General features: G+C 35.3%; 1 protein-coding gene across 1 annotated transcript in view; it reads right to left on the bottom strand.

Moving 5' to 3' along the window:
- The window catches only part of LOC309634100 (uncharacterized protein), a 37,594-nt gene that overhangs the window by 7,703 nt on the left and 16,748 nt on the right, over nucleotides 1-13,143 (bottom strand). The gene's annotated exons all lie outside the window — the stretch shown is intronic.

Below are 13,143 nucleotides of genomic sequence, written 5' to 3'. Positions count from 1 at the left end.
GCAAACAAAAATTATTACTGTAAAGGTTAAGATAGTGGTTGTATCTAGTTGGGGAAGAATGGAACCATGATGAATGCTTGCATCAAGATGGGGAACTTCTGGGATGCTGGTGGGGTTTTGTCTTGAACGTGGGTCATGGGTACATGTTTTATAAATACTTACATATTTTATGCACTTTTCTCACTTATAGTCACAATAACAGAAGAAAAACATTTAAAAAAATCAGACTACAAAGTTATTTTTAAATTAAGGTACCATATTTATGGAGTAAACACCATATAAAACATTCCTCCCCAATTGATCTGTAGATTCAACAATCTATCAAAATTCCAGTGGGTTTTTTCAATGAAATTGATGAACTACTTTAAAATTTATATGGAAATGAAAAGGATTTAAAATAACCAAAATGATTTTGAAAAGATGGCTTACTATAAAGATGGCTAACTCAGTAATTTAGACTGAGTTTTGGCATAAGAATAGACAAATCAATGGAACAGAATAGAGCCCAGAAACAGACCTACACACAAAGAGTCAATGGACTTTTGACCAAGGCACCAAAGTCATTTCAATTGGGAACTCTATAAACGGTGCTGGAACAACAAGATATCTATATAGGAAAAATGAGCCTCAACACTTAATCTCTTGTAATATACAGAAGTTAATTTAAAATGGATCATAGAATGGAACATAAAATTGAGAACCCATAAAACTACTACAAAACAGGAGAACAGTTTTCCAACCCTGAGGCACACAGTTTATTGGACAGGATACAAAGAGCTCTAAATCTGATTTAAAAATTTGAAGCTAGAAGGTCATGAAAGGGGTAGGGTGTGTGTGCATGTTCAGGAAAGACCTGAGAAGGGCATAAGCTGTCCCCTCTCACAGCACAAGCAGGAAGTGAAGGCTAAGACAGTTATAAGCTGCCTGGATAATATGGAAGGCACGACCCAACATGCACACAGAGTCCTAGCAATAACTGGGATATCTGACTCAAGAAAATCTCTGTTCAATCATTAGCTAACCACTATGTTACTGAGTAAGATTTCAGTGAATACACACCATAAAGAATATGGACTTCACAAAATTAGTTCAGAAAAGTAACTGAACAATAACAACCAGTGACAATAAACCCTGGGAATGAGGAAGAATCTGATGCATTGCATTATTCAAAATGTACAATTTTCAAAAAAATAACACATGGAAAAGAACAAAAAAGTATGGCTCATACCCAAGGAAAAAAGCAATCAATAGAAACTGCTCATGAGAAAGAACAACTATTTATTAGACTTACTAGACAAAAACTTTAAATCAGCTATTTTAAATATATTCAAAGAGCTAAAAGAATCATGGCAAATAAGCATATGAAAAAATGCTCCACATCATATGTCATTTGGGAAATGTAAATTAAAACACTGAGATACCAGTACACACCTATTAGAAAGGCCAAAATCCGAATTCTATCAAACATTTAGAGAAGACCTAACATCTATCCTTCTCAAACTCTTCCAAAATAGAGCAGAGGGAGGAACACTCCTAAACTCGTTCTACGAGGCCACCATCACCCTGATACCAAAACCAGACAAAGATGTCACAAAAAATGAAAACTACAGGCCAATATCACTGACGAACATAGATGGAAAAATTCTCAACAAAATACTAGCAAACAGGGCTTCCCTGGTGGCACAGTGGTTGAGAATCTGCCTGCCAATGCAGGGGACACGGGTTCGAGCCCTGGTCTGGGAAGATCCCACATGCCGCGGAGCAACTAGGCCCGTGAGCCACAATTACTGAGCCTGCGCGTCTGGAGCCTGTGCTCTGCAACAAGAGAGGTCACGACAGTGAGAGGCCCACGCACCGCGATGAAGAGTGGCCCCCGCTTGCCACAACTAGAGAAAGCCCTCGCACAGAAACGAAGACCCAACACAGCCATAAATAAATAAATAAACAAATACTTAAAAAAAAAAAATACTAGCAAACAGAATCCAACAGCACATTAAAAGGATCATACACCACAATCAAGAGGGGTTTATCCCAGGAATGCAAGGATTCTTCAATATATGCAAATCAATCAATGTGATACACCATATTAACAAATTGAAGGAGAAAAACCATATGATCATCTCAATAGATGCAGAAAACGCTTTTGACAAAATTCAACACCCATTTATGATAAAAAACTCTCCAGAAAGTAGGCGTAGAGGGAACCTACCTCAACATAATAAAAGCCATATATGACAAACCCACAACCAAAATCACTCTCAATGGTGAAAAACTGAAAGCATTTCCTCTAAGATCAGGAACAAGACTAGGGTGTCCACTCTCACCACTATTATTCAACATAGTTTTGAAACTCCTAGCCATGGAAATCAGAGAAGAAAAAGAAAAAGAATCCAAATCGGAAAAGAAGAAGTAAAACTGTCACTGTTCGCAGATGACATGATACTATACATAGAAAAGCCTAAAGATGCCACCAGAAAACTACTAGAGCTAATCAGTGAATTTCGTAAAGTAGCAGGACACAAAATTAATGCAGAGAAATCTCTTGCATTACTATACACTAACAACAAAAAATCAGAAAGAGAAATTAAGGAAACACTCCCATTTACCACTGCAACAAAAAGAATAAAATACCTAGGAATAAACCTACCTAAGGAGGCAAAAGACCTGTATGCAGAAAACTATAAGACACTGATGAGAGAAATCAAAGATGACACAAACAGATGGAGAGATATACCATGTTCTTGGATTGGAAGAAGCAACATTGTGAAAATGACTATACTACCCAAAGCAATCTACAGATTCAATGCAATCCCTATCAAATTACCAATGGCATTTTTCACAGAACTAGAACAAAAAATTTTACAATCTGTATGGAAGCACAAAAGACCCCGCATAGCCAAAGCAATCTTGAGAAAGAAAAACGGAGCTGGAGGAATCAGGCTCCCTCACTTCAGACTATACTACAAAGCTATAATAATTAAGGCAGTATGGTACTGGCACAAAAACAGATATATAGATCAATGGAACAGGATAGAAAGCCCACAGATAAACCCACGCACATATGGCCACCTTATCTTTGACAAAGGAGGCAAGAATATACAATGTAGACAAGACAGTCTCTTCAGTAAATGGTGCTGGGAAAACTGGACAGCTACATGTAAAAGTATAAAATTAGAATGCTCTCTAACACCATACACAAAAATAAACTCAAAATGGATCAAAGACCTAAATGTAAGGCCAGACACTATGAAACTGTTCGAGGAAAACATAGGCAGAACACTCTATGACATAAATCACAGCACGATCCTTTTTGACCCACCTCCTAGAGTAATGGAAATAAAGTAAAAAATAAACAAATGGCAGCTTCCCTGGTGGTGCAGTGGTTAAGAATGCGCATGCCAATGAAGGGGACACGGGTTTGAGCCCTGGTCCGGGAAGATCCCACATGCAGTGGAGCAACTAAGCCCATGCTACTGAGCCTGCGCTCTAGAGCCCACGAGCCACAACTACTGAGCCTGCGCTCTAGAGCCCACGAGCCACTACTACTGAGCCCGTGTGCCTGCAGCCAGTGCTCCACAACAAGAGAAGACACTGCAGTGAGAAGCCCGCGCACTACAACCAAGAGTAGCCCCCACTCACCGCAACTAGAGAAAGCCTGCATGCAGCAACAAAGACTCAATGCAGCCAAAAATAAATAAATAAAATAAATTAATTTAAAAAAATTTTAAAAATAAAAATAAAAAATAAACAAATGGGACCTAATGAAACTTAAAAGCTTTTGCACAGCAAAGGAAACCATAAACAAGACGAAAAGACGACCCTCAGAATGGGAGAAAATATTTGCAAATGAAGCAACTGACAGAGGATTAATCTCCAAAATATACAAGCAGCTCATGCAGCTCAAAAAAACAAACAACCCAATCCAAAAATGGGTGGAAGACCTAAATAGACATTTCTCTAAGGAAGACACACAGATGGCCAAGAAGCACATGAAAAGATGCTCAACATCACTAATCATTAGAGAACTGCAAATCAAAACCACAATGAGGTATCACCTCACACCAGTCAGAATGGCCATCATCAAAAAATCTACAAACAATAAATGCTGGAGAGGATGTGGAGAAAACGGAACCCTCCTGCACTGTTGGTCGTAATGTAAATTGATACAGCCTCTATGGAGAACAGTATGGAGCTTCTTTAAAAAACTAAAAGTAGAACTACCATATGACCCAGCAATCCCACTACTGGGCATATACCCCGAGAAAACCATAATTCAAAAAGATACACGTACCACAATGTTCACTGCAGCTCTATTCACAATAGCCAGGACATGGAAGCAACCTAAATGTCCATAAGCAGATGAATGGATAAAGAAGATGTGGCATATATATACAGTGGAATATTACTCAGCCATAAAAAGAAACGAAATTGAGTTATTTGTAGTGAGGTGGATGGACCTAGAGTCTGTCATACAGAGTGAAGTAAGTCAGAAAGAGAAAAACAAATACCGTATGCTAACGCATATATATGGAATCTAAGAAAAAAAAATGGTTATGAAGAACCTAGGGGCAGGATGGCAATAAAGATGCAGACCTACTAGAGAATGGACTTGAGGACACGGGGAGGGGGAAGGGTAAGCTGGGACAAAGTGAGAGAGTGGCATGTACATATATACACTACCAAATGTAAAATCGATGGCTAGTGGGAAGCTGCTGCATAGCATAGGGAGATCAGCTCGATGCTTTGTGATGACCTAGAGGGGTGGGATAGGGAGGGTGGGAGGGAGATGCAAGAGGGAGGGGATATGGGGATATATGTATACATATAGCTGATTCACTTTGTTGTATAGCAGAAACTAACACAACATTATAAAGCAGTTATACTCCAATAAAGATATTTTTCTTAAAAAAGGCCCAAATCGAGAACACTGACAACACCAAATACTGACAAAAATGTGGAGCAACAGGAATGCTTACTCGTTACTGTGGGAATGCAAAATGGTACAGTCGCTTTGGAAAACAATTTGGCAGTTTCTTACAAAACTAAACATACTCTTACCATACAACCTAGCAGTTAAGCTCCGTGGTATTTGCCCAGAGGAGTCAAAAACTTATGTACACATAAAAATCTGCACACACATTTTATAGAAGTCCGAGTTGTGATTCCCAAATCTTGGAAGCAATCAAAATGTCCCTCACTAGGTGAATGGATAAATAAACTGTGGTATATCCAGACAATGTAATATTATTCAGTGCTAAAATGAAATGAGCTATCAAGCCATGAAAAGGCATGGAGGAACCTTAAATATATTACTAAGTGAAAGAAGCCAACATGAAAATGTTATGGACATATTGTAGCCTTTCAACTCTATGCCCTGGAAAAGTCAAAACTATGCAGATAGTAAAAAGATCAGTGGTTGCCAGGGGTTAGGGAGGAGAGGGATGAATAGACAGAGCACAAAGCATTTTTAGGATAGTGAAACTATTCTGTATAATACTATATTGGTGAATACAGGTCATTATACTTGTGTCAAAACCCACAGAATGTACAACACCAAGAATGAACCCTAATATAAACTAAAGTCTTTGGGTGATAATGAGGCATCAATGCAGGTCCATCAATTGTAACAAATATACCACTCTGTTGGGGGATGTTGATAATGGGAAAGGCTATGCATGTGTGGGGACAGAGCATATATGGGAAATCTTTGTACTTTTCACTCAATTTTGCTGTGAACTTAAAACCACTCTAAAAAAATAAAATCTGTTTAGAAAAAACAGTCTCACAATGGCAATGTAATTTTAGTATTTCAAACTTAAATTTTTTATTGAAAGCATGGAAATTTGGAAAGTCAAGACATTCTACACTTCCTTTAATTTTTAAAGGTGGTTTAAAAATATACACATTTGTGTTTCTGGATTATATTTGGACATATAAATATTTATTTATTCCTGTTTTTAAAAAAGAAAGGTCCAGCTATATGCTGTCTATAAGACACATACTTTAGATTCAAAGACAGATACAAATAGGTTGAAAGTTAAAGGATGGAGGAAGATATACTATGTAAAAGAGAACAGCAGGTAGCTACGCTAATATCAGACAAAATAGATTTCAAGACAAAATTTGTTACTAGAGACAAAGAAGGACATTTTCTAAAGATAAAATTTTCAATCCATCAAGAAGATATACCAATTATATATACACCTAACAACAGCCCCCAAATATATGAAGCAAAGCTAACAGAATTAAAGGGAAATACACAATTCAACAAAAATCACTGGAGACCATAGTACCCCACTTTCAATAATGGATAGAACAACTGGACGGAATACTAACAAGGAAACAGAAGTCTTTAGCAACACTCTACACCAACTAGATTTTATAAACATCTCTAGAATACTTCACCCAACAACAGCAAAATGTACATTCTTCTCAAGTGCAATGGAACATTTTCCAGAATAGACCATGTGGTAAGCCATAAAATAAGTCTTAATAGATTTAAAAGGTTCAAATCATGCAGTTTTCTCCGACCACCATGGAATGATTTAGACATCAGTAACAGGAAGAAATTTGGGAAACTCACAAATATATGGAAATTAACACACTCGTAAATAACAAGTGGGTCAAAGACAAAAATCACAATTTAAAATATGAAATACTTTGAGACGGATGAAAACAAAAACACAGCATACCAAAACTTATGGGATGCATCAAAAACAGTTCTCAGAGGAAGATTTATGGCTGTAAATGCCTACATTTAACAAGACGGAAGATGTCAAACCAATAGCCTGAACTTCCACCTAACTAAACTAAAACAAAAGCGAGGGGGTAAATTAAACTCAAAACAAGCAGGGGGAAGAAAAGAATAAAATTACAGTGGAAATAGAAAATAGAAAAAACAATAGAGAAAATGAAACTAAAAGTTGGTTATTTGGAAAGATCAACAAAATTGAAAAATCTTTAACTAGACTGATCATTTTTAAAAAAGGAAGACAAATTACTAATTTCAGGAATGAAAGAGGGGCATTACTACCAACCTTACAGAAATAAAAAGGATTATGAGAAATACTGTAAACAACAAATTAGCTGACCTAGATGAAATGGACAAATTCTTAAAAAGACACACAAACTACTCAAACTGACTTAAGTTGAAAGAAAAAATCTAAACAGACTTATAACGATTAAAGAGATTAAGTCAGTAATTGAAATTTTTCTCACAAAGAAATGCCAGGAACCAGATGACTTCACTGGTGAATTCTACCAAATGTTTAAGGGAGAAGTAACAATCCATCACAAAATATTTCCAAAAATAGAAGAGGAGGGAACACTTATTACCTCATTCTAGAAGGCCAATATTATCCTGATACCGAAAACAGACACACACACCTCAAGAAAACCAGACCAATATCCCTTGTGAATATAGACACAAAAGTCTTTAACAAACTATAAGGGTTCTGAATCCAGCAGTATATGAAAAGGATTACACACCACAACAAAGTGGGATTTATCTTTAGGAATGAAAGGCTTTTGTATGATTCAACATACAGAAACCAAAAGATTTCACCTCAAATCTTTGTCATTCTCTTTACTACTTTGAGGAGAAATCTCCAGGAACAATATTAGATTATGTCATTTATTTCCATGCCCTGGTTTATGAATCCACTGATAGGAATTTGTTCTAAGCCAGGTGCACTCACATAGCCTAGCTCCATTGAAGAATCTATGCTATGTTGATTACTACAAGAGTCACACTAGGAAGAAACGGCCCCTTCACAGATGGCTAAATTTTTCCAACAGGATAAAACAGGGTTGTTGTTTAACATGTTTTTAATGAGACCATCATTTGGGGATGAGCTAAATGCAGCAGATGAAAGAAAAGCATTCTTTTATGTGCAGACACTATGACTATGATTTTATATCAAACTAAAAGTGACTTTAAAGACAACTGATGCTGTTCCCTAATTATTGCCATAACAGAAGTACTATAGATGAATTATTCTGAAACAAAGTTCATAATTATGGAAGTCTTTCCCAATACTCGACAAATTTAAAATAATAATCCCACAAGGTTAACTTATCCAGTTACCTAGAGGTACATTATACACGTTTTACCTTGAATAGTGCACCTAGAAGTAACATAACTTAAAGCAAGTGTTTTCTCTGTATTTTTTAAGGAATCAATGATTTTTTATAAGTTTGTTTCATGACTAAAGCAGGCACCTGGTTTAACTGCCTTAAAAATATTCAGACTAAAAATATCATACCCATGATATAAGCAACAAAACCTGGCACCAAAGGTCACCCTTTTATATCTGTGTTAGAGGGGATCCAAAGCCCTTTGTAAGGAAAAGTTTGACCCTGCCTCTAAGAACCCTCCCTTGCTCATTTCTATCAGAGGGGCATTTTATTTGGGCAGCCAGAACTTTTGCAGCTCCTTCGTTTCTGTAAGAGAATATAGGTCTATCCTCAGTTGAATTGTCTGTTAAGGAAGATGTGTTTCTGTTTAGCTGGGAATATAAAATAACAAGTCTGGGTACTCATTACAGAATGCAAACTCATTGTTTCCCAACATTAATAAAATTCCAATTGAGAAACACAGTACTGAAGGAGAATTTCAGAAGGCTACAAAGATCCATGCATTCTTTTAAATAAAACTCTACCCCAGGATCAAGCTAGAAGGATATCAGAAAGCCAGGTACTCCTGGAGCAAGTGTGGTAGTAAAGAGCATATGCTCTGAGTTTGAACTTGGCTTTCACTTATTAGCTATGTGAACATGGGCAAGTCACTTAACCTCTCTCTGGCCTACCCTATGTATCATTTCCTGATACATTCATTTCATTTAATAAATGAATTTCATTTAAATAAATTCATTTCATTGAATTTTTTCTATCCTACTATATTTCATGTAATTTTACAAGCAGGCTTCAATCCACTGAGATAAAGTTGAGGAAGTTTATTTCTTATAGATAAATAAACAAATAGATAATTTAATTGATAATACATAATATAGAAGCGAAGCTTACATAACTTAGGGACTTAAGGATGGTTTAATATTTTAAAATATATTAATATATAACATCAGTAGCCCAACTAAGGAAGAAAAAAAACCCTAGATCATTTTAATCGATGGTGAAAGGCACAAAATAAAGTCAAGACTAGCCATGATTTTTTTTTTTTAAAAGCTCTTAATAACCCAGGACTTAAAGGCTATTATCTTAATATTTTAAAAATCTATCTGTGGGTTTCCCTGGTGGCACAGTGGTTGAGAATCTGCCTGCCAATGCAGGGGACATGGGTTCAAGCCCTGGTCTGGGAAGATCCCACATGCCACGGAGCAGCTAGGCCCGTGAGCCACAACTACTGAGCCTGCGCGTCTGGAGCCTGTGCTCCACAACAAGAGAGGCCGCGATAGTGAGAGGCCCGCGCACCACAATGAAGAGTGGCCCCCACTCGCCGCAACTAGAGAAAGCCCTCGCACAGAAACGAAGACCCAACACAGCCAAAAATAAATATAAAAATAAATAAATACATTAAAAAAAAATCTATCTGAAACCAATGGCCACATAAGTTTTCACAGAAACATATTCATTAAAATTAGAAACAAAATCAGGTATATAACTTCCACCATTATTATTTAACATTGAGATAGAATTATGGCCAATGCAAACAATACATGGCACAGAAGTGAGATCTAAATTTTGGAAAAGAGGAAACACAATTATCATTGCTTATGAATGATATTATATACTAGAAAAGCCATGATAATAAAATGAAATTTCTGGATTCAAAGCTCAGTAAGATGCTAGACATAAAATAAATATGCAACTGGTTCTTTGTTATTTTAAGAAAACATTTTTGCTTGTTCTCAACACAGTAGCAAAAATCAGTTACCAAACATGATAAAATATGGGAAAAGATTCTATTCACAATGTAATCTAATAGCCTAAGAAATGTGAAGGACCTATATGAAGAACACCACAAAACTCCTAAAAGATATAAAAGGAGAGAGATCATGTTCTTTGATGGAGAGAACAAATTTTGTAAATTGTTATTTATCATGTTTCATACGTCTAACTCAATGCCAATTAAAGTCACAATTTTCTTTACAAAATGACTATAAAGTTTGGAAAAATAAATAAATGAGTATTCAATGGAAGAATAGCCATATCTAAAGCTATAATAATTTAACACATATATATAGACATAGGAGTAAGCAGACACATCTATAAAACAGTGTCTACTGTATATGAGAATTTAATATGTGGTCAACGGGACATTGCAAACCAGTAACAGTAGGAAAGATTATTTAATAAATTGCTTGGGAAACACTCATTAAATATTTTGGGAAAAATCAATTCAGATACTCATCTCATACTTTTGGATGGACTAAAAGTATAAATGTAAAAAAAGTCAAACTATTTAAAAGATCTTGACAAAAATAGAAGTGAATATTGAATTTCTCAAGTGGGAAAAATTATCTGTCTTAGAAATGATTAAATAATTTAGACTAAAAGTATAAACGTAAAATAAGTCAAACTATTTAAAAGATCTTGACAAAAATAGAAATGAATATTGAATTTCTCAAGTGGGAAAAATTATGTCTTAGAAATGATTAAATAATTTAGATAAAGTGCCCAGTAACAAACCTACAAGCATATGGTCAATTAATCTACAACAAAGGAGGCAAAAATATACAATGGGGAAAAGACTGTCTCTTCAATAAGTGGTGTTGGGAAAACTGGATAACTACATGTAAAAGAATGAAATCAGAACATTTTCTCACACCATATATAAAAACAAACTCAAAATGGATTAAAGACATAAATGTAAGACCAGAAACCATAAAACTCCTAGAAGAAAACATAGGCAGTACACTCTTTGACATAAGTCTTAGCAACATTTTTTTGGATCTGTCTCCTCAGGCAAGAGAAGCAAAAGCAAAAATAAACAAATGGGACCGAATCAAATGCAAAAATTTTTGCACAGCAAAGGAAACCATTAACAAATGAAAAGAAAACCTACTAAATGGGAGAAGATATTTGTAAATGATGTGTCTGATAAGGGGTTAATGTCCAAAATATACAAAGAGCTCTACAATATCAAAAAAAAAAAAACCCGATTAAAAAATGGGCAGAAAACCTGAATAGACATTATTCCAAAAAAGAGATACTGATGGTCAACAGACATATGAAAAAATGCTCAACATTGCTAATCATCAGGGATGAGCAAATCAAAACAACAGTGAGATATCACCTCATACTTGTCAGAATGGATATAATCAAAAAGACAACAAATAATAAATGTTGGCAAGGATGTGGAGAAAAGGGAACTCTGTACACTGTTGGTGGGAATATAAATTGGTTCAGCCACTATGGAAAACAGTATGGAGTTTCCTCAAAAAATTAAAAATAGAACTACCATATGATCCAGCAATTCCACTGCTGGGAATATATCTGAAGAAAACGAAAACATTAATTTGAAAAGATATATGCACCCAGTGTTCATAGCAGCACTGTTTACAATAGCCAAGATATGGAAGCAACCTAAGTGTCCATCAATAGAGGAATGGATAAAGCAGATGTGGTATATATATACAATGAAATATCACTCAGTCATAAAAAAGAACAAAATTTTGCCACGTGCAATAACATGGATGGACCTGGAGGGTATTATGCTTAGTGAAATAAGTCAGACAGAGAAAGAAAAATACTGTATGTTTTCATTTATATGTGTAATCTGAAAAATAAAACAAATGCATGAATATAACAGAAACTGACTCACAGAGGCAGAGAACAAACTAGTGGTTACCAGTGGGGAGAGGGGTGGAGGGGGAAGGGCAAGACAGGAGAAGGGGATTAAGAGGTACAAACTACTAGGTATAAATTAAATAAGGTATAAGGATGTAATGTACAGCTTAGGGAATAGAGCCAATATTTTATAATAACTCTAAATGGAGTATAATCTATAAAAATATTGAATTACTATTTTGTACACCTAAAACTAATATTGTAAATTAACTATATTTCAATTAAAAAAAGAATTGATCAACTGCAAAAAATGCCCAGTAAACTCAAATTTTAAGTCTAAAATTAAAACAAAATCCTAACAATGGAAAGATAAACTATGGACTTGAGGCAACATTTGTTAAGCATGCCACAAATGAAAAAATGAATGTTGTTGTTCTTTATACTTTACCTCCAAATTTTTTGTAAGCTTAGGGTTATTTCAAAATAAAAAAAATTTATAAACACCCTTGATATATGAAGAATTCCTGCAATTTGATAAGAAAAACATCAAGAGCCCAGTAGATGAATCGGTAAAGGGTATAAACAGACAGCACACATATCCACAACACACACACACACACACACACACACACACACACACACACACTCACAAAAAGACAAAAAGGTGCCTTAACAGATAAGGCAGAAAAATATCAGTCTTAGCAAAGAAATGCAAAATAAAATAAGACTTCAATACCTATCAAATTAGCAAAGGTTTTTGGTTTTCCTTGTTTTTAGTAATAATATCAGATATTTGCAAGAGTATAATAAAACATGTACCCTTTCTCTTTACTGGTGGGAGTGTAAATAAGAATAAGCAATTTAGTCATTTGTATAAGGACTCTTGACATCCTTGAATACAGATATCCCACTTCTAGGAATCACCCTAAAGAGAAATTCTGAACAAAAGAAAAAGCTTTATATATAAAGATGTTCACTAAGAATTATTTATATTAATGAAAATGTGAAAACAACTTAAAAGTCAAGCTATACAGGGGGTTATTAGATAAGTAATAAAACATCAACTAGCCATTAAAATGTTTACAAAGGAACTTTTAAAATAATGTGATAAAATGTGCTAAGTGAAGAAAGCAAGATGCAAAATTGTCTTTTTTTTTTTTTTTGATGTGGACAATTTTTTAAAGTCTTTATTGAATTTGTTACAATATTGCTTCTGTTTTATGCCCTCGTGTTTTGGCCACGAAGCATGCGGCCAAAACACCAGGGTTCAGTCCAGGTTCAATCCCCGACCAGGGATTGAACCCACACCCCCTGCATTGGAAGGCAAAGTCTCAACCACTGGACCACCAGGGAAGTCCCACAAAATTGTTTTTACAATATGATCACATACTGGCA

This window comes from Balaenoptera borealis (genome assembly GCF_965194805.1).
Source record: "Balaenoptera borealis genome assembly, chromosome: 8".
Classification (NCBI taxonomy): Eukaryota; Metazoa; Chordata; class Mammalia; order Artiodactyla; family Balaenopteridae; genus Balaenoptera; species Balaenoptera borealis.
The sequence above is the reverse complement of the archived record's forward strand: the minus strand, read 5'-3'. Positions and strand labels throughout refer to the sequence as shown.